The sequence below is a fragment of the Prunus mume genome, linkage group LG8, assembly GCF_029339155.1.
Source record: "Prunus mume cultivar Tortuosa linkage group LG8, ASM2933915v1, whole genome shotgun sequence".
Lineage (NCBI taxonomy): Eukaryota > Viridiplantae > Streptophyta > Magnoliopsida > Rosales > Rosaceae > Prunus > Prunus mume.
In genome coordinates, this window is record NC_142705.1 from 21,972,958 (window position 1) to 22,000,266 (window position 27,309).

A 27,309-nucleotide genomic window follows, 5' to 3' on the forward strand; every position below is an offset into this window, starting at 1 on the left:
GAGAACACGTGGTTGTCCCCCATCTACTTGTATTTAACAAACGGTACCATTCTTGACCACAAAACTCAAGCAAGAAAGCTACGATACCGATCGGCAAGATACACGATCACCAATGATGTCCTCAAGTACATCACTGCTGAACAATGGGACTATGTCCTTCTGGAGATCCACGGAGGCGTCTGCGATGACTATTCAGGATCTCGATTACTAGCTCACAAAGCTTTCTAGCAAGGCTACTATTGGCCAACCATGCATCGGGATGCAATCGCGTTCGTAAAGAAGTGCGACAAATGCCAACGATTTGGCAATGTGCCCTAATTTCTTGCCGAACCCGAATTGTGAGTCCATGGCCTTATGCCCAGTAGGGGCTAGATCTAATTGTAGAGGCCGAAGCTCTGGCAACCGTAAGGCAGCATGAATAGAAGATTTTGTCTAGACCTACATCTATTGCCGATTCGGCATTCCCTATGCCATTATCACCAACAACGGCAAGCAATTCGATTCGGACCTATTTAGGTAGTTTTGCACTCGCCTCAAAATCAACCTATTCTTCGCCTCTCCAACTCAGCCCTAGTCGAACTGCCAAGTTAAAGCAATAAACAAAATTATCAAGAATCTGTTGAAATGACAACTGGACAACGCCAAAGGTGCCATTCGAATGTCCTTCCAAAGGTCCACAAGGGAGACCCCCTTCTCTCTTGCCTTCGGATCAGAGGCCATCGTCCCAGTGGAGATTGGTGAGCCATCTTACCGAACGGAAAATTTCGCACCCAAAACCAACGAGACAGCGCTCACACTGAACCTCGATTTGTTCAAAGAACGCCAAGCGCAAGCCAACCTTCGGAATGAGGCATACAAACAACGTGTTGCTCGGTTCTACGACTTAAGACTAAAACCCTGCTCTTTTAGAATCGAAGATTAGGTAATGCGCAAGGTTTCTCTGGCAACCAAAAACCCAAAAAAGGGAACCCTCGGACCTTCCTAGGAAAGACCGTATAAGATCATTGGCATACTTCGATCTGGAATGTACCGACTTCGAGATACAAATGGCAAGACCATGGAATGTCGAACATTTGAAACACTACTTCAAGTAGTCCCCTAGCCAACAGCGTTGTAAAATTGTAAAAAAAGACAAAATACAAATGTACCTCTGCCTTCGGCAATATTAAATGGAAAAGTCCATAAAGACAACTATTACGTTCACTTGCCTTCGGTAAATGTCAAACTTTAGGTGCCAAAGGCAACCAAGCCTGGCTACCGTAAGACTCAATACATTGTCTTTAGTTATCAATTCAACCTTCGGCGATTAAAATGATACGGTGGAGACCATCATCAAACAGTTACCGATGGTCAAATTACTTGGCAAAAAAATTCTTATCGAAAAATCTTATTTACCTTTGGTAAATCAAAAGTAAAATCTGTTAGATTACTGCCTGTTATTATTCTTTCAGCCTTCGGCGATTAAAAGGTCCTTACCGATGGACGGATGACTTGAGATTTTAATTTTTTACTTTAGCCCTCGGAAAATATTAAAAGATATTATCAGCCCTCAGCGATAAGAAACGGTACAAAGGAAAGCCTCGACAAAGTTTGTTAGCCATCGACAACACTTAAATTCCATTCATACATAACAAAGAAATAGAGATGCAAGTAAAAACAGTTAAAACTCAAAATACCGAATAGAATAATTTAAAATATGCCCAAAGGAGTTGCCTTATGGAGATAATAGTTATACATGAACAAAATTACAAACTGAAAATTAAACTGCAGCGTCTTCGGCGTTGTCCCGACCTCCAGCAACAACCTCGACCTCGGCACTCGATAGGGGAGGAGTGTCTTCACCCACGTAGTCTTCTATCATCTCCTCCAGTAAAACCTATGGCGAGGAGGAAGATCGGCAGCAAAATTTAAATTCAGCTTCTGCCGGGTTGAAGCGCTTGAAGCGATAAACCAGATTCGCCATCTCCAAAGCCCACCTCGTTGTCCAAAAGGACGGTGAACTCTTAAGAAGAACGATATTGTTTAATCGTTTCCCGAACAGCAGCCTGGATCTCATTGGCTTTGGATCATTCCATCTCTTCCCTACTTGAATCGCCCCTTTGGCCACCTCGACATCCCTGGCGGCTGTACGCGAGCATCCACGACCACCCTCATCTTAGCAAGTTTGGCTTCGGTAGCTTTGACTTGCCATTCGAGAGCCTCCTTTTCCTTGATGAGGTTGGCATGGTCTTGAAGAACCTTGCCAGCCTCGGCAACCTTGGCACGACCGTCGTCATATGCCCTTTCGCAAGTTCGCAGCCGTAATGGCCCGTTTCATGCAAAGCCACATGTCCATGGATCCCTGTAAAAAAAATACAAGCATTAGCAGGACTTCCGAGTAAAGCAAAAACCAAATCAAGTTAAGAGTGGGGCTTACCGAGGCCTAAAGCCGGAAGGCACAACTAGCTTCCTCTCGAATAAGTTTCTTCGATAGCTCCTTGATTTTTGACAACTCCATCTACAAACTAATTATTATATGGTTCGCAAATTGGACAGTCTTCGAAGGGCAAGCAAGGGTTATAGGACCTTCAGCCTGGTCACCTTCATCCTCACCGCAAAGACTACCTTAGGATTGTCGAAGATGCGAGACTTCTTGAGCGGAGTGCGTCCAGCTCGACAACAAAGCCACTTGTTAGCGGCCCAGCGATAAGCCTCCTCTCACTACAACCCTCAACCTACGGTTCTAGCTATCAAGTTGCCTCAGTCGTTCCGATATAGTTTGGTTTAAATCAGCCTCGGATAGCTGAGGAACATTGGCATTATGGGCCAAAGAGCCCGCCTGCTGCCGTTGCTTCTTCGCCTTCACCCCTATCAAGAGCGCTTCATGGACGACTTTGACATCTTTCTCGCTTTCGTCACTACACGCCGAAGATGATTTGGTGAGTCAAAATACAATACCGAAGGAACAAACGAAAATCATAATCACTTACTCTCTGATAGGCCGACAAGCCAAGCCTTTATGAGATTTGGGTAAAGAGGAAGTCAGGATAAATCCGATCTGCAGCTAGGATTTTTGCCCTTACCCTCTCGACCTTCTAAATATCAGCTCTGGAAGGGGTCGAATGCTTCAACTTGCTTGAAATGTAACAAAAATTGGTCAATGATGAGCAACGAAATACAAGAATAAAAAACCTACCAAACGGCAACCTATCTACCAAACGGGCCTGTCCGAAGGCAACTCCTAGTCACTCGAACAAAAGCACCGTCGATTCCTCCAAGATTTCTAGGAGGTCGGCAAGGCCCGTACAAAATGGCGACACTCGGAGGCTTGGAGGCCGTTAGCCTGGACCCATCCACCATGCCCTGCACATTTGGACTTTGTGACACTATATAAATACGAGAACTGCTCGTATGTCAGTTCACCCTCTTCTTGGGATCAAAGGCGGCGATAACCCCATCGAGCCACCCGGAAGATGGGGTTGTATGGCGGGCGTAGCCTAAGTGGGCTAAAATTCTGAACGGGAGGCTGCAATGCAACCAACCCCAAGCTTAAGGATATCTGTAAAAAGACGACCTCACCGTCCTTAGAATTACTTAAGGACTTGGTAGGCCCAATTCTCCACTGAGCAGTCTAGAATACACATTCGGTGTGGTACTTGATCAGCTCTGCCCCGGTGATCTTGTTTGGCTCCAAATAGTCAACGCTGAACAAAAGTGCCTTGGGTTGGCCTAGAGGTACCCCAAGGTTTCCTTGGCCAACTATAGTAACTATTGGTCGTGAAGATGATTCAGCAGAAACATCCCCACAGCCTGATGTGGACATCTCCAAATGGTAGCTAGCATGTTGATCGACACCGCTTGTCCTTCATTAAGAACTTATCTGGCTCATCTGGAGCATCCGACACCGCACGGCACCACTGCCATGATCGCCTCACCCATTGGCAGAACCTTCCTCCTGCTGAATGAAGGGACGGACCTAACCTTCTTGCCAATGACTTCGACTTCGGTATCTTCCCTACTAGCACTGTCGAAGCTCAGTGCCTCGCTACTTGTATCCCTCCGATTGTCCGATGACTCCCCATCGAATGTGTTAGGTTCACTATCATACCAAGACTCGCTATCGGACATCTACAAACTAAAAGAAAAGAAACTAAATGTTATGCAAGAGATTGAACTACTGATACCTATGGATATCACTACATACGGCAACCAGACTACCGAACGTTCTTCATGTTCATGCAAGTTCATAGTCTAGTTCATGCCAAGGAAGTGCATTTGATTGGAAAAAGAAATGAAAAAGCCAAAATACCTTGTTTCTATGGTGGTGGAAGTTCACCAGAAATCGCTCCGTCGTTTACTTTTTATCGAAAATAGCCTAAACTGCCGAAGACACTAGCTAGAAATCGCCTTTCTTCATAGCTCTCGAATCGCTCTCACAACACAAGTGACTCTTCCATCCGAAGTCACTCCTATTTATAGAGAGGAGAATCAACCGATACACCTTTAAAAACCAACCAATGTCGTAATGGCCCTGCCTCGCTTGCGCACTCAAACACGTGGCACCAATCACATACGAGGGAAGTCGCACGCTGGGCCCAAAAGACTAAGCGTCATCTCGTGCAGTAGATTCCACTTTCCAATGTGCACGCCAATTACAGAAGCTCAAGCAACGATCATACGGTCATAATGGATACACCAACAACCAGTTATGCCATTCGGAAGGAAAAGGCTGCCAAAATGCGCAACTAGACTTTGTGACCCTTGGGAACCCTGGAGGATGCCTCGTACGAAGAGACCATACCTTCCAATAGAGGCGTAGGCTCTTCGGCCCTCACAAGGTCACTGAACGGCACCATACGAACAAACGGAAAATCAATCATTCCTACAGCAACCCACAAGCACTGAAGATAAAAGCAAGTCCCCAACTAAGAAGCTCTCTCAATTGGGAACTTGGAGACTCTTGTTTATACTAGAATCAATAGACCAATAAGAGCACGACACATGGACAAAAGAGAGCATTGGCAAGGTAGCCTTCGGCACCCTAGGCTACCGATGGCAAGGTTAGGACGAATGCATCCCCTGACCATGTGGAGCACCCACAGCAAATGTCTACAGTCCTACATCGAAATTTTACACAACATGCACACCTCCCAAGACTTATAAAGAGGGGTACAAGTCCCAAAATTGACGCAATTGGAACTTTTGGCATACTAGGCCATTGCTATGTCTAGATTATTACTAAATCTGTACTTACTCAAGCATCGGAGAGCCTTCGGCTGATACCACACCGGTGCTCTAGGTCTTACCGAGCCTTTTCTCATTTTGCAGAGCAATCACTCTACTGAGGCCCGAGCATTCAAGGCTCGGACATCACTAAGTTGAGCCAAAAGGTGCCGAACCACTTTTTCGCATCAACAACCTCATTCCCTGTGGGTGACCAAACTGACAACAAGGGCATGTCTTCTTCTTCTTCTTTATGAAATTGAAGTGCCTAATTACCTTGAAGGGGTTGAGCTGTCCAAGTATTCTTGAAAGCTCTAAAGCATGCTTTTGATTCTATTTGCAGGAGTGTAGAGTTGTCAATATCCACTCTCCAGCTTAAGAAGTGAGTATCACTGAGATGGGCTGATTATTTGTTGTTCACACTGAATGGGTGTCTGTTAGGCATTTAGACTATATTACGATTGTCAGCTTAAATTAAGATCTAATTTGCAGAGCTGATTACCAAAGGAATTAATGTCAGAATACTCCTTTCATTTGAGTATGTACTATGCGATGATTTTCTTCCTTTCTAAAGTTTCTTGTTTTCTTTTTTACCTTTTACAACACTTAGCATGTTGTGTTTCCGGACTCCTAACTCATACCAGAAGTTGACAATCATGTGATAATAATTGGAAAGTGGAGTTCACACTGATTATGTTTCTTCCATTTGTGGGAGAGATAATTGCTGCAAATGGTTTACATCGTATGTATGCTACTGAGATGAACTGAGTGTAGTTTAGTTCTAGGTCTCATTTAGTTTTTCCTTCTTAGTTTCTCTTCTAGGTCTCACTCTAATTGGCAGTGTCCCTTGAATTTTTTTTTATGATATTTATGTACCTGTTCATCTTTTGCCTGTTCCATCCCACTCCGAGCCTGACACACGAAAGAGGTGACCCTTCCATGTATGCTTTGATAGAAGTACATATAGAGCCAGGGACGGACCCACAGTGGGGTCAATGGGGTCAAACGACCCTATGGACTCCAAGAAAGTAAGGTAGAAGGCTCCTTTGAAATGCTATGTGACCCCATGAAAATCTGGAGAAAAAGTTGCAGAGGTCTTGAGGAAGAAGAAGATGAACAGAATCATTCTTTTTTTCAAAGGAGCTGGCCAAACAGTCGTTTTGGCCTTCTATTTTTAAAACCGCTTACCAAAACAGCGTCGTTTTGGTAGCGAATTTTTTTAAAGCTACTTGGCCAAAACGCCGTCGTTTTGGGCCAGCTACCGAATTTTTTAAAGACTGCCAAAGCAGCGTCGTTTTGGTCCAGAAAAAAAAAAAGATCACTCTATATTGAGACAGACCTGCCCTCCCGATTTTTCAACTTCAAAACCCCCATTTTCTAAACCCTCAAACCTAAATCCCCAATCTCCACCTCCCACAAACCTTTAACCCTCTCCCCCACCAAGCCTTTAAGCCCCAACTCCTCCATTGCCTTCTAGCAGCGCCGCCGCTTCCAAAAGCTTTGCTTCGCTTCCACCACCTCACAATTCAAGGTAAATTCTAACTCTAAACCTAAATAAATTTGTTGTGGTTAATTAGTATAAATTTGTTGTGGTTAATTAGTATAAATTTGGTGTTCTCTTTAATTGAATTGAAATTGAATGTATGATTATATTATATTGTTTTGATATATTGGATGTTTTATTTATGAATTTGTTGTAGTTAATTGGTATAAATTTGGTGTTCTCTTTAATTGAATTGAAATTGAATTTATGATTATATTATATTGTTTTGATATATTGGATGTTTTATTTATGAATTTGTTGTGGTTAATTGGTATAAATTTGGTGTTCTCTTTAATTGAATTGAAATTGAATGTATGATTATATTATATTGTTTTGATATATTAGATGTTTTATTTATGAATTTGTTGTGGTTAATTGGTATAAATTTGGTGTTCTCTTTAATTGATTTTACTTATTATTTTGATTAATTTATGTAGAATTATGGAAAGATTTTTTAAGAGGAAGTCATCATTGGGTAGTTCGGATAGTGTGGGTAATTCAAGAACTTCAAGTTCAAGACAAAGTGAGTTAGATGGGGTTTTGGCTAATCTTCAGGCAGACCCGGGACTAAGAATTCGTATGATTGAGTATGATACTAATATTAGAGATGAGGTTCGAAGAGCATATCTACAAAAAGGACCTTGTCAACCTAGAGGTCATTCTTTCCCACAAAGTAATATCTCAGGAATTAATCGACGCTTCATTCCCCAATGGTTTGATGAATTTGATTGGTTGGAGTATAGTGTATCTAAAGATGCTGCATTTTGTCTTTATTGCTATCTCTTTAAATCCAATTTTGAGCAAGTGGGTAGTGAAGCCTTCACTGGAGCAGGGTTTAAGAATTGGAAGAAAGGGAGAGAAAGAATGAAGGTGCATGTTGGACCGGTTGGTAGTGTTCATAATAAAGCTAGAGAAGCTGCTACAAACTTGATGAATCAAAATACACATATTGAAACGGCTGTGAGCAAACACTCCGAACAAGCTCGTGTGTCATATCGAAGATGCTTAATTGCTTCAATCAAGTGCATTAAGTTTCTATTGAGACAAGGTCTTTCTTTCCGTGGAAATGATGAAAGTGCCACTTCAAGCAATAGGGGAAATTACTTGGAGCTATTGCAATTCCTTGCAGACAATGATGAGAAAGTTAAAGAAGTTGTGTTGGAAAATGCTCCGGGGAATCTCAAGTTAGTAGCTCCAAAGATTCAAAAAGATATTGTCAATGCATGTGCCGGGGAAACACTTGATGTTATCATGAGTGGTTTAAAAGATAGATTATTTTCTATATTGGTGGATGAAGCACGTGATATTTCTGTGAAGGAGCAAATGGCTATGGTGTTGCGTTATGTGGACGACAAAGGGCATGTAATTGAAAGGTTTGTGGGGGTTCAACATGTTACCGACACCACTTCAAGTTCACTAAAGGATGCCATTGACATATTCTTTTCTTCCAATGGTTTAAGCTTTTCTAAGTTACGAGGACAAGGTTATGATGGAGCTAGCAATATGAGAGGTGAGTTGAATGGCCTCAAAACAAAGATTTTGAGAGAACAACCTTGTGCATACTATGTTCATTGCTTTGCTCATCAACTTCAACTAGCACTTGTTGCCGTAGCAAAGAAGAATATTGATATTGCCTCTTTCTTCACAACCACTAATAGTGTGGTTAACCATGTTGGAGCGTCTTGTAAGCGGCGTGATGCACTTAGAGCACAACTTCAAGAAGAGCTTGTGATAGCTTTTGAAAATGATTGTCTTATAACGGGGCGAGGTTTGCATCAAGAAACAAGTCTCAAACGTGCGGTGACACACGATGGAGCTCACATTACGGTACCATTATTAGCATCATTTTATGTTTTCATCTGTGATTCATGTGCTTCAAATGATTATTGATGATAATCCCAATGATAGTGCCGGTGAAGCAAATAAGATTCAAAGGGAAATGCTTACTTTTCAGTTTGTGTTTCACCTATTCTTAATGAAAGCTATATTGGGACTCACAAATGATGTGTCACAAGCATTGCAAAAAGATCAAGAAATTGTGAATGCAATGGCTTTGGTGAAATCATGCAAGGAAAGGCTACATTGGATGAGGAATAATGGGTTTGATGCATTGGTTGAAGAGGTGTCTTCATTTTGTGACAAACATCATATTGATGTTCCTAACATGGATGATGCCTTCGTACTTCCAGGGAGGTCAAGGCGTAATGCTCCAATAAAGACAAATCGTCATCATTATCGTGTGGAGCTCTTTATTTATGTCATTGATGAGCAACTTACGGAGTTAGATGATCGTTTTAATGAGGTAAATACTGAGTTGCTTATTTGTTTGGCATGTTTGAGTCCGAATGATTCATTTGTAGCTTTTGATAAACAAAAGCTACTTCGTCTTGCTCAATTTTATCCTCAAGACTTTTCGGATGGGGATCTTTTGGCACTTGAAGATCAACTTGAACTTTATATTCACTATGTGTGTTCAAGTAGTGATTTCTTTGACTTGCAAGGGATTGGTGATCTTGCAAAAAAAATGGTGGAGACAAGGATGCATCGAGCATTCAATTATGTGTATTTGCTTATTACATTGGCTCTAGTTTTGCACCGGTTGCTCTGCTTCAGTTGAGAGGGCATTTTCCGTCATGAATATTATCAAAGGTCCACTTCGGAACAAAATGGGAGATCAATGGTTGAGTGATAGCTTACTTGTTTATGTTGAGAAGGATGTTTTTGATTGTATTGAAAATGAAGCTATAATGCTTCGTTTTCAAAATATGAAACCTCGTCGTGGCCAATTGTAATTTGTAATGTTGTTTTTTACATGAATTATGAATGAATGTACTGTAGTTTCATTTTCAATGTTATATTAATCTTAAAAAAAAAATTTGAACTTTTACACTATGACCCTACAACATCAAATTCCTGGGTCCGTCCCTGTATAGAGCTTTATATGCATAATCCTGCATGATTTCTTGTTTATTGGTATTTTTTAAAATTACCCTCAAATATGTCATTCATTATATTCGCTGAGGATTACAGGGACAGAGTCATGTGGACATGGAAGTGTCCTGCTTCAGATGCAGAACTTGTTATTGATGGGATGGATCAGGTTCGTGATATTGTTTGATTGGTACACACTCAAATTTATGGTGCCTAAGTGTATACTAACTTTTAGTTCCAAATGGCCAGATAAAATTCCAAGCTCACAGTGTGAACTATCCTCCAATTCTAATTGAGCAGCCAGAAGACTCAAAACCATTTGCCCCTACGGTGGTTACCGTAAGTTCATGCTTTAAACCTTATGATATGAGTCGTTGCATCTAGCTATAGCATCACTTGATCTCTAGTTCTCTACAATTCTCCAAAAGCAATGAACTATTGAAAAAATGCTGCTTTGTGAAACTTCTGTTCTTTTTAAAATATGCTATTCCTTTGTTCATATATAGTAACTCTAATTCCTTTGTTACATTATGTCAAATCTTTGTTCAAATTAAATGAGGGTTCTCTTTTGACAATGAATTCTATGAGCCTCCAATTAAGTTTCCTATTTCGCAGGGATCAATTGATTTTGATGGTTTGGACCCTGTTTTGTGGTGGGACGATGCAGAAGACAAGGATGAAGAACCTGAAGACCCTTAAGCTTACAGACCTTCAGAAAAGGGAACTACTTTGTTTCTCATGACTATGTTTGAAGTCATGGATACAATTTGGTTTGAGCTTGTAACTTTTTCATTTTTGACTATATATAAATTATTGTCGTTCAAATTAGCTTGATTGGAAGGTGGACAAACTTTAGCGGTCTAGAGCGGGTGATACACTATGAATTCCATGGTGAATCAGCTTAGCTTGAGCCTTGTGGGCTCATTGGTTTTGACTTGCTGTCTCATTTGCAATAATATTCTTGGGGAAACTGCTTCTTGCACATATCTAAATGTAGCATGCCCTTCCCTCATGGGGGGGAAGGGAACATTGTAGGTATTCGTTTTACTACGATTGCCTTGCTTCCATTCATACTCATAGTTACATAAGAATACTGGCCTGAATTTCTATTCTAGATTTTCCATTTGCTTTAGAATTGTGATAGCTCTTGATAGGATAAGTGAAAGTTTAAATTCCTTGGGGTTACCCAATACTGCTTACTTTTGTTGTTGAGGTGTTTTGGGTCAAATCTGTGTCCAGAAAACCTTCTTTTGAAACTGAGGTGTCTAGCTCAAGCTTCTTTGGAAATATGGTTTACTTATTTTGAATCAGTTTGAATAGATGTGATTGGATTATCAATAAGAGGAAGAAGAAAAAAGGATGGATTAGAATTGATGTTGAGGTGGAGAAGAAATTCATAATGATCTGGACAGTACTCAGATAAGACATCACCAATTGTAATTAAAAACATGCAAAACAGGCTAAAGAAAGATTCAGACCCAAAAAAACAAAAATGAAGATTTGATTCTCTTTTATTGCCATAATTTCACTCTCTTACCCTACATATATTAATTTGAGATCTTTTGCTTCATACAATTTTCTCAAAGAGCCATGGGAGCCATTGAAGTCGATGGTATAACATCCCAATCTTCCATCTAATTCAACACCTCTAAAGAACTATGAGGAACTACAAAGAGAGGTTTCTCACACACACCCTATCAATGTCATGTATACGAACTTGAGACCGCTTGATGCGCTTTTCCAGTAGGCTAGATCCCGTACATGGAATGAGTATTGGAACTATTCCCTTCAAATTTCTGACTTCCCCTGTACTTAGTAACATATAATGAATAAAAAATTATGTAGATTATACATTAAAATTCATAATTCAAATACAAAAAAAATTCAAAATTAAAAGTTAGAAAAATAGAAATAAACTAAGCCCAAGCCCATAGTATTTCAGTTGTGCACGCTAAATTCCTTGAGCTTTCGAGGACTTAGACTACATCCTCAACTCATTCGAAGCCCAAAGAACTCGATCAACAGAGCCCAAAGAACTCCATCAAAGTCGTTACACTGTTGACTGAAACTCTTTTTCAAAATTTACAAACACAAGTACTTTTGTTAGGTAAAGTTAGGAGGATACTTGTCGCCTCGCCTATATATATATTCATTCACGTGCAAAACATATAGCTATAGCCCACCACCAAGTGTTGTCGTTTAAATAAGATTTTTTTTATAAAGAAAACAAGAAAATTATATGACGGTGGAAGTTCAATTGAGAGTATTTTCGTGGTGTGCTAAATCCATTCCTTTGTAGAAAGGGCAATAGTCAAAGAAAGCAGTAAATGGTGATGCCCCAAAGCCGCTTTTTTTTCTTCAACAAAGGCTGCGTTTTGTGTCGCTTTTGGATACAGAAAAGTGACAAACCCCAACCAATCTCAAAAGGTGTCACCAACACTCACAAATACCACTGTCTTGTCAGTTGCTCCCTCTTGTTTTTTTTTTTTTTTTTTTTTTTTTTTTTTGAGTTGGGTTTAATTATTACACTTAGTGATTGAGAAGACAACTTGTTAGTTTCACAGAAATACTACTGCTCACTTCATGACTTTTTTCTCTTTTTCTTTTTTTTTTATTGGCACCTTAAAATCCGTTCTTTCTTTTTTGATGGACACTTTGTTTTTTGCACTTTAACATCTTTGTGCACAAGTTCAGTGTAAGGAGCGAGAATTTGGAGTCGGTGTTTTCATTTTTTTAATTTTTAATATAAGTGATAATCTAAATTGCTAAAATATGAAACTTATGAAATATTATAGTTTGTGAGAATTTTCGATGTATTTTTCTCCTCATATGAGGTTATTTTTATAATACAATAAATCCTTATAGGTCAAGAAAAGTAATAACTTCTAATTCTATTCACAGTAGGAAATCAGAAATTAAAGTAAATCAATTACATTGAATATAGGAATCCTTGGCGTATAAGGAAAGTTACGGTGGGTCCACAAGTCACACCAATACTCCCCCTCACATTAGTGCATAGATGTCACCAATGTCAACTAGTCCAGTGAATTGTGGAACGCTCTACTGAAAATTACATTTGTCAAAATATCTGCCAATTGATCCTCAGACTTTACAAACAAAAACTAAATCACTTTAGCTTCAAGATTCTCTTTGATATAGTGTCGATCCACCTCAACATGTTTGGCGCGATCATGTTGAACTGGATTCTGTGCAATAGCTATTGCAGCCTTGCTATCACAAAGAGATTCATTGCAGACATATGTCGATACCCAAGTTCAGTAAGCAACCTCTCTTAACCAAATGAGTTCGCAAATTCCTTTGGTCCTACCTCTAAACTCAACTTCTGCACTGGAGAAGATGGCCACCTTATGTTTCTTGCTCCTCCATGTAACCAAATTACCTCCCATGAATGTGAAGTAACCAGATGTGGATTTCCTATCCGTTATAATTCCTACCCAATCTGCATCTGTGTAACCATCAATATTCAGATGACCATGTTTTGAGAACATAAGTCCTTTTCTAGGTGCAGACTTCAAATATCTAAGTATTCGGAGAACTGCATTCATGTGGTCTTCACTTGGAAAATGCATAAATTGACTAACTATGCTCACCGCATAAGCGATGTCTGGTCGAGTATGTGACAAATAGATTAATCTTCCCACTAACCTTTGGTATTTTTCCTTGTTAGTTCGAACTTTATCCGGATATTCTCCAAGATGATAATTCTAAATAATAGGAGTGTCTACAGGTTTGCAATTTAGCATTCATTTGTCTGTCAACAAGTTAAAGACATATTTCCTTTGATATAGAAATATACTTTTTTTTTTTATCAAGCCACCTCAATCCCCAAGAAATACTTGAGTCCACCTAGATTCTTAATCTCAAATTTAATAGCTAAATAGTCTTGCATTCGAGATATTTCCCATTCATCATTCCTAGTAATAATCATATCATCAACATAGATTATTAAAGTTTATACCTTTCCTTTCTGATGTTTCAAGAACAGAGTATGATTTGAATTGCTCTACTTGAACCAATAATTCCTCATTGCCAAAGTGAATCGTCTGAATCATGCACGTGGTGACTATTTCAAAAAATATAGTGCTTTTCGCAACTTGCACACCATACTAATCTGAGTAGATTTGTATATCCTAGTGGAACGTCCATGTACACGTCTTTTGTGAGTTCACCATGTAAGAAAGCATTTTTTACATCAAATTGATAGAGAGGCCTATCCATGTTAGCTGCAAGAGATAATAGCACTCTGATTGTGTTAAGCTTTGCTACGGAAGCAAAGGTTTCTTCATAATCGATGTCGTAGGTCTGTGTGTACCCTTTTGCCATAAGTCTGGCCTTATATCATTCAACAAACCCATCAACATTGTGCTTGACAATAAACACCCTTTTGAATCCAACTGTCCTTTTTTTTCTAGGGGTAATATCTCTAATGTCCACGTTTGATTTTTCTCCAAAGCCTTCATTTCTTCCTTCATTGCTTGGGTCCACATCAGATCTTTCAATGCTTCAATCACCTTAGTGGGAATGACAATAGCAGATAGTTGATGCACAAATGTCTTCAGTGGTTCAAGCAATCTTTGAGTTGACACATGATTGACAATTGGGTACTTCGACTTCTTCACATATTATGAGAATACTGGTTTGGTGGTTTTCCACTGTTCTGCCAAAAAAGTAATTAGTATCAATAGAATTATCAACTATCTTGTTCAGGGCGATCAGTTGTTTTATCACGAGGCGAGCTATCTGGTTTTATTGTTTGAGGCGACCAGTCGTTAGAATCAAAACGACCAGTCGTTTTGTCCATAGAGCTTACTAGTTGAAGCGACGGGGCGTTATTGTCAGAATGACTGGTCATTTTCATCCATACTTCAAATTTTCCATCTTCTAAGGTGCTCCAAGTCTGTGCTTTACTCCGTGTCTCCCCCTGAAGCAGAGAATTAGATACTGGGTCATGAAAGAATGTCTCGAACTCCAAAAAAGTTACATCCATAGTGACATACGTGTGCTAGGAAGGAGGATGATAACACGGGTAGCCTTTCTGAAGAGTGGCATCCTAGTGATGGTGAGGAACATGAGCACCAATTAGAAGTGCTCTTGCTATTTCAAGATGATATCGATTCTTTCATTCAACAACACTATTTTGTTGTGGTGTCTGAGGGCAGGTTATCTCATGGATAATTTCTTGCTATTGGAAGTAAGTATCAGTCATGATTGACAAATTCTCTACTATTGTTGGAGTGAAGAATCTGAATTTGAGTATTGAACTGAGCTTGCATCTGCTTGTGGAAGAACTAAAACTGTGAAAACACATCGTTTTTACTCTTCATCAAATAAAGTCATGTCATCCATATACAATCATCAACGAATATGACAAACCATCGAACACCAAAAGGAACAATGATAGGCGATGGTCCCCAAACATCATAGTGAATTAATGTAAATGAAATAATACACTTGCTCGTACTCAACGGATAGGGCACACGGTGACTCTTAGCCAAAATAAAAGTGTCACATTTGAAGTAGGAGTCTTTGAAACTTGAGAATAAATCGAGTAGAATATGCTTCATATAGCTAAAGGATGGAAGTCCCAAACGATGGTGCCACAACCAGATTTGTCTTTGTAATGCGTCACACTGTTAGCCATGTCTGTACTGAAGTCATCTACATAACATAGCCCTCATCTTTTAGTACCACAACCAATATTCTCCTTAATGGATAGAGATGGAGTATTAGGCAATGAAAGAGAGGATGAGAGAGCAACAGTGTCAGCCCCTGTCATGGGATAGGTAACGTCATTGGTGTTAGCAATACTAATTCGTTTGAGTTGGGTGGTACTTAGAAAATCATCAAGATCAAACGTCATATGATTGGTTGCACTAGAGTCAATGATCCATCATGTGGAAGCACTCATATTCGAAGTATGGAACACATAACCAGAACAACTCATGGCAGCTTCACGTCGTCTTTGATCTTTGAGTTTATCCCACCAATTGGGGTAGCCATTCAATTTGAAACAAGTCTCATGAATGTGTCTCGAATCGCCACAGTATGTGCAATTTATTCCTTTTGTTTGGAGATCTGTTCGGAAGTCATAATATGTGTAGTGAAAAATTCATATGGTATAGGCTGGGTCGGTATCTAGGTTAGGATCTTGGTCTGAGTTTGATTTAGGGTCGGTGTCGGGATCTGAGTCTTGGTTAGTATATGGGTCTGCAGTATGAGTCGAAGTCTGGGTCTGGGTCTGGGTCTTTCTTGATAGCAATTCTTCTAAGATCGAGGTATGGTCGAGGTCGAGGCTTGGTTCGGTATCTTTAAAAATTGGGTCATCTAGGTCGTCGATTCTTCTAGTTTCTAAGTCTAGGTGGTAGAGAAATCGGTGATGCTATCTCCATGAGGGATGACCGTATTGATCCCCCATGGCAGCATTGGCATGTGGTTGGCTAGAGTTTAGCAGCAATCCTAAGATTACTGCTCTGATACCATGCTAAAATATAAAACTTATGAGAGAATAATGTTTGTGGAAATTTTCTGTGTATTCTTCTCCTCGTAGGAGGTTGTATTTATAATACAATAAACCCTTGTTGGTCAAGGAAAGTGATAACTCCTAATTCTTTTTATAGTAGGAAATCATGAATTAAAGTAAATTAATTACATTGAATATAGGAATCATTAGCTTGTAAGGAAAGTAACAGCGGGTCCACAAGTCACGTCAACATAAACTATAAGAGAAATGGGGATTTCTCACACACACGACCAAGGGATTATGGGGATTCAAACCTGAAACTACTAGTCTATAAGTCAAAACCCTTTTTCACTGAACTACACTCTATTCGCAAAATATTTAGGGGTCTTTCAATATAGGTCAGATTTTGAGTTTGCACTATGAATGCAGTCCACCTTTCTTTTGACGTAGAATTGGGTCCAGTGACTCAATAGGCCAGCCAAGTATGTAAAGACTTGGCCACTGTTTTTAAAACATTTGCACATATTGCCATTGTACAATCAATCCTCTAAATTTTATTAATGACTGCAATCAATAAATTAATATCACATTTCTACAATTAATCTCAATTTATCAAACGCTTTCAACTAGTGAATACCTTATGGTGAGATATATATGTCTTTGGATGGTTTGATTTATCTGCTTTGTAGGTTTGTGTATACCTCTTCATAGGTAATTTCATATCATATATCTCCTCCATAGGTAATTAACATTCATATGTATACCTCCTCCATAGGTAATTTACCTATCCATACTTAATTAACATTCATGCATATTCCTAGTCTATAAATAATTATACCTCCTCCATAGGATTGTAAAAGAAAGAAGAAGATGAACAAGATGAAGAAGAAAGGTTATAGGAATTTTTTTTTTTTTTTTTGTATCAGTGCATGTTTATGGGATATTCAAAATTAAAATGGATAGACAAGAAAATATTTTATAAATTCAAATCATAATTAACTAAAAAGGTCAAATATAAGTAATCATTGGCCTAAAATTAATTTCTTACCCGTTTATGAATTGCAATCAGAATCAATAGTTGTATTAATTAGCTAATTATTATGATAAAAGAAGTATGACATGGTAGATATACCAAAACTGGTTTTTCTGTTCTGTTGTGGGAAGGAGGGATTTTTCCCATATAATTTGAGCAGCTAAATGTTATCAGTTCACTGTGCACAAATAATTAAAACATTGTATGGTAGGATTAATTTAGAGCCCTAGCTAATGAAGGCCGAGCCCTTTGACAAACTATATGAAGCCTGTGTATGTACTCAGCCAGCCTGGTCCAGTACAATATTAACTTTGGTCCCACGGAACCTTGATTTATACGTGATTGCTTTCCTTATTGCAAACTTGCAACCCAATGTTTTGACCAAGAAGCGATATGCAACTTGGTATACATGTTCATTGAACTACGCGGAGATTTTTGTCCCAAAAAATGTCTTCATTCCACATCGATACAAATGCACATCATTCTCTGAAAATTTTCCAAAATATGATTAATTTCTGTAACCATATAGCGTTAACGACTTTTTCTTTTCTTTTTTCGCTTCATACAAACGTAATGGGAGGGCGAATTCGAACATAGGACACCGGTTGCAAATATAACTACTCTTAACCGCTTCAGCTACAAGCCCCTTACATAGTTTAGACAATCATTTATTTGTTGATCACGTAACAAAAATTTCATGTAAAATAAACAATTACATTAATTTTTTTATACAAAACAATAAGGATTAGGAAAATTCTGTTAAATAACGTAACAGAGAAATGAGAATGTTTGTTAATTGATTGATACCACCTCGGCCCCTCTGGGGGTCATCGAATTTGAATTTTTTATGTACTTATTTTGGACACATATCTGTAAGTAACAACCACGAAAACGACTGCAGTTTTGGTATAATGTTATTATATGTGGATGGAATATTAATTTTAGCCGACATTGTTGAGATAGAGGGATTATAAAATTGTATTTTGAAAGTAGATGACAAAGGTATTAGTTTTGTAACCATAAACTTTTGTATAGTAATATAAAATCAGACACTTAGTTTAGCTTTATAGGAATCTACGCAGACCTCGTGCTAAGTGTAGTCATGGCTTGTGGCAAATGTACAAAAATTTTAGCACTTCCTTGTCAACATCTCCTACCTAAATTTGAATTTGCTGTACATATATTGATTCTTTGGAATAATTTTTTTTTATATCAATTTAAAGGCTATATATTAAAGTTATTAGATTCTTGGAAATACAATCAAGGATATGATGTGAAGAACAAGAGTCAAGAAGTTGACACCTTGGTTGTTAGCTTGGCCCACCCATAATGTATGGGTATATAGGATTTTTTGTAATAGACGTCTCTGAATTTATACTTGAATTTTATTTTGGTCTCATTTGTTTTTTAGTTTATGTTGTCGTCCAACTCTTTTTTTTATTTTTGTCTGAAGTTGTCCTTCAACTCTATTTGAGAGGTAAAATTGTCAATTTGGATACAACTATCCTCTAGAACGACCTACCGAACTCTCTGCTACCCATTTTTCTCCGTATAAACAGTTATTTTCCCCCAATTGAAACCCTAATTCACCCAATTAGATGATATTTAACTAGAGATTTTCTATTTAAATCCCACACTTCTCTTAGTTCACCTCATGTTCTAAGTTCACCCCAACTTTTAACTTAAATTTTCAAAATTTCCAAGAAAACTCCACTATCTTCCCAACCTACCCTTAAATACACCCCAAACTGAAAAAATAAGAATTAAAAGAGATTTTCTATTTAAACCCCACAATTTTCTTTGTTCCCAACCAAAAAAAACACAAACAAATGAAACCCTAAATCCAAAATTTAATATCTGGAGGAAGAAAACAGCTTTACCTCTCTTCAAGGATTGTAACTGGAATTCTAACACTTGGATATTGTTGAGTTGAGAACTTGAGAGAGAGAGAGAGAGAGAGAGAGAGAGAGAGGAGAGTTTGTAAACAGGAAGTTGGAAGGAGGTTTCTAAAATTTAATATGAAGAGTGGTGGAGTGTGTGGGGTGTGTGTACTAGGGTTATTATTAAGTTCGATGACCTTTTTTGTCTTTTTACACAATAATAAAACTTACAACTTAATGATTTTAAGTATTGGGGTGAACAAAGAGAAGTACGGGGTTTAAATAGAAAATCTCTTTAACTATACGAGCATATGAGATAAAATAACTATATAAAAGTTTTCGTTATATACATTGATGATGTTTTAACTAAATGGCTTTAACTTTAATATATACGCGACAAAATTCGTTTGGAATGGATCGAATATGGGGCATGTGCCATTGTGAAAGCTTGAGACTATCGATATTTGCTATGCATAATATTTATTTAAATGCCACGGACACCCTATAACTCCAGTGCTTAAATACATGCTATTTGTTTTATCTAGAAAGGCTTACGTACTTATATTAAGTAACCACCTAGGTTTGTTAACCTTTAGACATCTTAGTCTGCTATTGAATCCAAGATTTTATCTGGTATTGTCGGCAAGTATCACACTAGGGATGACAATTTCAAGAAACATGGCCTGCAACTGGAAGCGAGTTTCTGAAAAATAATATTTAACAAAGCAAGGGGTACGTTCATTCATTAATCACCACATAAAGTGTATGCAACTTAGACATGTTAGACATATAGGGGTCATTTGGTACGGTGGACTATTACGGACTGGACTAAATCCTAAAATTGTTTGGCTTGGTCTAAGCTAGATGTACTAACCTACATTTGGGATGTATCGAACTAAGAAGCTGGATAACGAAAATAGTACTATCTTGTGTTTGGTTTATGCTCAGACTGGGACAAAAAAATTTAAAATTTTCTTGAAGTGATAATATTTTAATTATCAACTATTTTTACTATAATTCCAAGGCCGAAAATTGGTATTATGAAAATTTGCCTATATTTTAAGAACATTTCCCGAATGTGAAAGCTCAACTTCCCTAATGCAAATTGTCAAACCGTCACTAAGTAAATTGCAAACACAGCATGCAATTGCAATCACAGTTTGCAAAAACAAAATGTTTGTTTTTCAATTGCCGAACCATTAGCCACACGACCTTTACCTTTTATTCTTCCTTTCTTCGTTCAAACATGGTGGTGAGACAAGCTCCAAACCATCCCAACATCATATAAAGCAAAAGTCATATAATATTTATAGATGCAAAAGTTAGATATTTATATATATATATATGCAGAAGTCATCCACATGGCTTGAAATTACAAATTCAAGTTCACATATTACTTTCTTCAAGCGCACAGACTAACAATAATAATAATTAACCAAAAACCCACTAAATAACATATATAAATAAACATCCACAATTCCAAACTGAGACTAATAAAGCAACAAAAACAAAAGCAACAGCAACTACTTGTGGTGTTTCTAAGGTGGGAGATGCACTTGTTGTGTTTCCGATATATCATATGTTGCCTCCTTCAAGCATTTTCATTGAGCAATTGCTCAACAAAGGATTTTTTGATATCAGCATCAAGTGACTTGAACAGAGATATTGTTTGTGGCTTATCCAAAATGATTTTTAATGCTTTAATTTGATCCATAGCAAAAAAACCCATTTCCTTGACTTCTTTGGCAATATCATATCGATCTTCATTACCTTTTAAGAAAGCGTCAATCACCATTTGCATCCTTTTTCCAGATACTTCAAACAATTTTTCACGTGCAGTCACAATTCTGTCTTCATCACTTGAGCCTCTTTTCCTCTTGTTTTGACTAACCACAGATTGGTTGCCCTCCTTGATTATTGACATGGGAGATGTATCATTGTCATCACTAGCATCAACTTCATTATTCCCTTGCTTTTCCATCATCTCACTAGGGACTTTAGCCCCTTTTCCATTAGCATGATCCTTTCCAAAAAAATTAGCAAGTCTATCAAATAATAGGAATGATTTGTTCCTCCATTCAACTGCATTCTTGTGGTGCTACAATATAATAAGACACCACTTAGTTTATGTTAACTATATGTAACAAAAACAAATCTTTGTAATGAAATATAGGCAAGTAGTACCTGCACACAAGTCTCCCAAGCTTCATTACTGTCAACTTCAATGCATTTTTTCACATCATTCCATGCAAATCCACTTGTATTTATGATGTCATAAATTATACTATATTGTATTTTCCACCACTTTAACTTTGATTCAATATGTGGACTTGCCTTTAGCTCATCACAAGGACATAGAATATTCAAAACTTTCTCCATTTGGAGCAAAGTACCGTATTTGAAATTACCAGTCTCACATCGATGGCCTCTAGCCACAAAATCTTCAAGCACTGTCAGCAATTGCTCTTCCTCAAATTTAGACCATGACTGCCTAGTTTGTTTCCTCCTTGCTCAAAGTCTTGATTGGCATCAATACTTTCAATTCCTATTATGACTCCACACATATAAAGCAAAGTATATATCATCATTGAACTAAAGAAAAACCAACAACAAACGAAATATATAACATTGACAAACAATAGATAACAACAACAAGGTTATCAAAATTACAACACAATTGGTCAAGTTAATATAACAATCATAATCGTTATTCAAATTGCAAAGTGCTTAATCCTCAAGTAAATTAATACATGCTTAAGTTTGAATGGTGATGTCTCAAATACAAATTGAAACAGAATTCACAAATTGGCTAGCTATTCATAAACCACAAATTGGCTAATTATTCCTAGTTGCCCTCCACTCATTATATAGTTGCAAGGCCAAGTCATCCCTTCATGCAGTCCATTGATTGGATGCTTCAACAATGCCAATTGTATCACCTTCTACCATATTTTCTGCCTCATTAATTTCATTCACTTCATGCTCCATTGGATCCATGGACATCTCTCTCCTAACGAGATTATGCAAAAGACAACAAGCTGTAATTATCCGACATTGCGTCTTTATAAGGTAAACAGATGGACTCTTAGTATGCCCCACCTAGCTTTCAACAACCCAAAACATTGTTCTATTACATTTCTTGCTTTTGAATGCCTCATATTAAAATATTCTTGATGATTTGCAGCTGTATATCCATCTCTCCATTCGGCTATATGATACCTTGTTCCTTTATATGGTGCAAGAAATCCTTCACCATTTGTGTAACCACCATCTACCAAGTAATAAACACCTAATAACCAAAATTGACAATCCCTATTAGTGTTGGTGTATAAATTTAATTCAAAATTGCACATAAAGTGAATACTTACTAATGGCCTTATCTGTGGGAACTTTTAGCCCATTCAGCCTAGTTATGGCATCACGAATGACTCGAGTTAGATGCAGATCCCTCCCAACCAAGCAATACAAATATAAACTGCATGTTGCGTGAGTAAACAGCCAACACATTTGTTGCAATTTCACCATTCCTAGTTTGATATCTTGATTTATCAATTTTAGGCACACGAACTTTAATGTAAGTTCCATTTAGAGCTCCCAAGCAATTCTATTAAAAGAAATATTACATTTAATGAAGTTCTAAAAATTTCAAAAGAAGACAAAACAACTTACTACAATTTCTCCAAATTTTCAATGCATAATAAACATTTAAAACATCATCTATACTCTGTGCCTTGCAGTCTTAAAATTCCTTGCACACACAGTTGATGTAACACCCCGAACTCCGAATTTAATTCCTTATTTAATTTATTTATGTGAATTTACGAAATTACCCTTAGGGTGGGGGTATTTCGATCATTTTCTTAACCGAGAAGAGTTTGGGGCTGTGATTGGTGTTTTTGGGTAGATCGTACTGAGATAAATCCGTAGACATGTAGTGGCTCGATTCGGAGTTGTAACGAAGGAGTTACGATCAAAACAAGTTCAGTGGCATAATCGTAATTTTCTCGAAGTTGATTTTTAATAAATCTGAAACTCCCTCTCACTCTCACTCTCTCTCCCCGTTGCGAATAGTTCCTCCCTCTCAAAACAGCTGATCGGTTTTCCCCTCAACACCGTCGCGTCCGGCTGCCATTTTCGTCGGCACGGTCCTAAAAGAGCCAGCTCGTCATCCTCTACAAGTCCCAGCCCTTTGCGCTTTGATCTGCAGTGGTATTGCCGAAAAATGTCGAAAGAATTTTTGTAAACTTTCAACCGCTCGTTTTCACACTTCCGGCAACCAAATTCTTCGAACTTGGTATGCATTTTTATCCTTTCAACATGCTCTAGCGGCTGGTTGTGGTATTTAGATCAATTTTTGAGTTTTGAAACGTTTCCAATCGATGGAAGTTTTGGCCAGTTTCGGCCTCCAATTCCGGCCACTTCCGTTGACTTTTTGGAGTAGGTCCAAGAACAAAAGTTGCTCCATTGCATGTGATTTACCTAATCTGGAAGTCTTGGCCGACGATTGCCAGCTCTTGGGGTGGCGCGTGGGAACAATGCCGGTCTGCCATTTTGTTCTAAAATGATCCTTGTGTTGTTCCGAGTATAACGGTATTCTCGGATTTCAATTTGGTAATCGTTTGATCGTCGATCGGATATCGCATATTGTGCGTTATCCGGGTTCGATATGTTCGGACCATTGGATCGACTCCATTCCAATATATGTTACTCTAGACCTTTCTAGGATCGTGTAGGAATTCGCGGATCGTGAATCGGAGCCCCGGATGTTCCGATTCAATAACTTAAAGTTTGCGTTTCGCGATAACCGTCTGATCGTGAGCGATCTAACCGTCCGTTTCAAACCAAACTTACAGGACGTGTATCCTAAACCTTGTGGAACCTTTAGGAACTTTCATTTTGTCTCGTTCCTCGTACACTCTTTAGAAACCCGAAAACTAGGATTTTAATTTAAAGTTCTCTTTCAAAACGCTTTGTGTTAATCTCGTTTTCGTAATCTGAAATAGGTACTCTGACCACGCACACAGCAGGCGGGACCTTCTCATGGTCAAGCAGTGTGGGACTACTTGTGAGTGGACTTTGTTTTCAAATCTTAAGCATGGTTTTATTGATGGAAAAACATTGCATATTGTTTTAAATGGTATATTGGATATATTATACATGTGATTGTCAAATTTGATGTTCTTATAAAGCTTTGGCATTATATTTTGGGTTTTGACATATTTGAGTATCTTGAGAATGTATATATGGATTTTGAGAATTTCTATCTATATTGTCTATGTGTGGGGTACTTGCGTTGTTGAGTTGAGATTGTGGAAAGGTTTGAGCATAGAATGTCAGTTTGGAGTTCTTTAAGCACTACCCTATGTACCTCCCCCGATTTTGGAACATGGATACGGAAACTTGATATACTTGGAATTGTCGGAACCCGGGGCATCCTTGACGGGATGTTGTTGTAGACCCTTGATTGGGTAGTCGCGCGTAGGACTAGTCACAGACATACGAGTTTTGAGTGTCTCAGCTGCGTGCTAGCTAGAGTTAGTCCCCGTTGGAAGGCTCGTTCCCTAGCCACATGGTGAATTGAGGAATTTTTGGTTATGTGGACTCTGCCATGTGGACTAGTCAAACAATCCCCCGGTTGGATTGTTTCCCCGGTACAACTAGGTGTGGTTATATTATATTATATTATATTATATATATCTTCTATTATATAATTATATATATATGTATAACTATTCATTCATTCTTGTTTCTCGGGGAGGATACTTCCTCGCCGGTCGTGCCAATGGGTACGCTTTTGAGAGTTTAGTTTTTCGGGACTTATAAGTTTTGATTGGTGGTTTGTGAAGTATTATTATTGGATTTCAGGACTTGGCATCTATTACTTGATTTGTTTTGTTATATATATACTTGATTATGATGGTTTTGGGATGCATTTGGATTTTCTAGCATGTTTTCCTAAACGGTGGGGCTATATTATGTTGGTTTACACTGAACTGAAACTTTATTTTTGTCCACTCACAATTTTCTATTTTGCCCCCCCAGTGAGCTCCGCAGCTGAGCCGGATCGTGTGCTTCCGAATATTGAGCCTTCGTAGGAACTCTTTCATCATTTCATTCCTGTTGAACTTTGTTCTTGTTGTAACTGAAATTCTTAGACATGCTCTGTTATCGCCCGCGTAGGGTTTGATTTGTGAGGCCGGAGGCCTTTGTTGTAAAATGTTTATTTGCTTTAAAGCATGCTGCTGGTTGGGATTGTTAAACTGTGAATTTTGAGCAAGTTGAAGTTTGGGAAATGTTCAATTTACAGAGGAGACTCTGCCAAATTTTTGGTAGAAAGTCTCGACTCTTAGTAAATGGGCCCGGCATTGGGGTGATGTCGGTATTAAGGCGGGATCTGTCCCGATTTTCGAGGAAATTCGAGGCGGGTCCTGTCATTTAAGATAGTGCTTCCACATGCTCAGGTCAAGAGGCATGCTAAATTATCTTAAATAAACTTTGAAAATAGGGAGACTTGGTTTTCTTAACGAAATTTCTAATAGGAATCAGTAGAGTTGATGTGCCCAGTTTGCTTGCTATTCTCATCTCCTAATGGTTTTTAATTGCTCAAGGATGTTCCATAATTTCTCCATGGGTCACTTGGCATAATTGTTTGTTAGGTGCTGGTTTTTCTTTTTCATGGTGATTGGCACTGGTCAAGTGGAAAGTGTAATTTGTATCAAGTGAAAAAAAGGAAAAAAAGAAACAGGTACTCTGAGCAATGCAGAAACTTTGTTGGTTTGTATATATATCATCTAGACATTTACTTTGTTGGTTTGTAAAAATATATATGCTTCATTTTTGTTGGTTTCTATGGTTTATTAGATATGGATCGAATAAAGCTTTTGTTGATATTACTGATGGAGATGTGGCATTTAGAGACAACGTGTGGTTGCACAATCCTTGTGCTTATGATGTTCAAAATGAGGAGAAATCAACGAACTTATAGAAAGATGTGACCTTAATAATCATTCTTTTGTTAGACATGAGACGCGGTTGCGTTATCTAAATAGTATATTGGAGAATGATGTAGTGTGTGTGAGAGAATTAAGAATGGATTTAAGGATGTTTTGTATATTATGTGGGTTGCCTTCACGTTAATGGAAGGGTTAAAAATGATGGTTTGGTGACTTTGGAGGAACAAGTGTGTATATTGTTACATGTACTTGCACATCATGTTAAGAATCATACTATTAGAAGTAGATTTATTCGATTGGGTGAGACCATTAGTAGGTACTTCAACTATCACATCCCAGGATCGGCTCCGTCATAACACGATATTGTCCGCTTTGGGCCCGCCTTCTCTGCCCTCACGGTTTTGTTTTTTGGGAGTTCACGAGCAACTTCCTAGTAGGTCACCCATCTTGAGATTGCTCTAACCCCAACTCGCTTAACTTTGGACTTCTCATGACTCCAAAGCTAGTGAGCTCCCAAAAAGCCTCGTGCTAGATGGAAGGCGGGCATGTATATATAAGGCATATCACCCCCTCTCCATTGGTCGATGTGGGATGTTACACAATCCGCCCCCCTTAAGGGCTCGACGTCATCGTCGGCACACTCGCACCATACTACAAAGTGGCTCTACTACCAAATTGTCACATTCCGGGATTGGCTCTGCCATAGGACGATATTGTCCGCTTTGGGCCTCCTCTCTTGCCTCATAGTTTTGTTTTTTGGGAGCTCACGAACAACTTCCTAGTGGGTCACCCATCCCGAGATTGCTCTAGCCCCAACTCGCTTAACCGAAGTTCCCATGATTCCGAAGCCGGTGAGCTCCCAAAAGGCCTTGTGCTAGATGGAGGCAAGCATGTACATATAAGGCACATCACCCCCTCTCCGTTGGTCGATGTGGGATGTTACAATCTACCCCCTTAAGGGCCCGACGTTCTCGGCACACTCGCACCACACGGCAGAGTGGCTCGATATCAAATTATCACATCCCGAGATCGACTCCGTAGCATGATATTGTCCGCTTTGGGCCTCCTCTCTGCCTCATAGTTTTGTTTTTTGGGAGCTCACGAGCAACTTCCCACTAGGATCACCCATCCTGAGATTGTTCTAGCCCCAACTCGCTTAACTTCGGAGTTCTCATGACTCGAAGCAGTGAGCTCCCAAAAGGCCTAGTGCTAGATGGAGGCGGGCATGTACATATAAGGCACATCACCCCCTCTTCCGTTGGTCGATGTGGGATGTTACATTAAAT

General features: G+C 38.6%; 2 pseudogenes; one reads left to right on the plus strand and one right to left on the minus strand.

Annotated features, from left to right (window-relative positions):
• The first annotated feature begins 7,131 nt into the window (after positions 1-7,131).
• LOC103331829 (uncharacterized) lies at positions 7,132-9,595 on the plus strand (annotated as a pseudogene).
• Positions 9,596-20,639: 11,044 nt separating this feature from the next.
• LOC107881672 (uncharacterized) lies at positions 20,640-23,372 on the minus strand (annotated as a pseudogene).
• Positions 23,373-27,309: the final 3,937 nt, after the last annotated feature.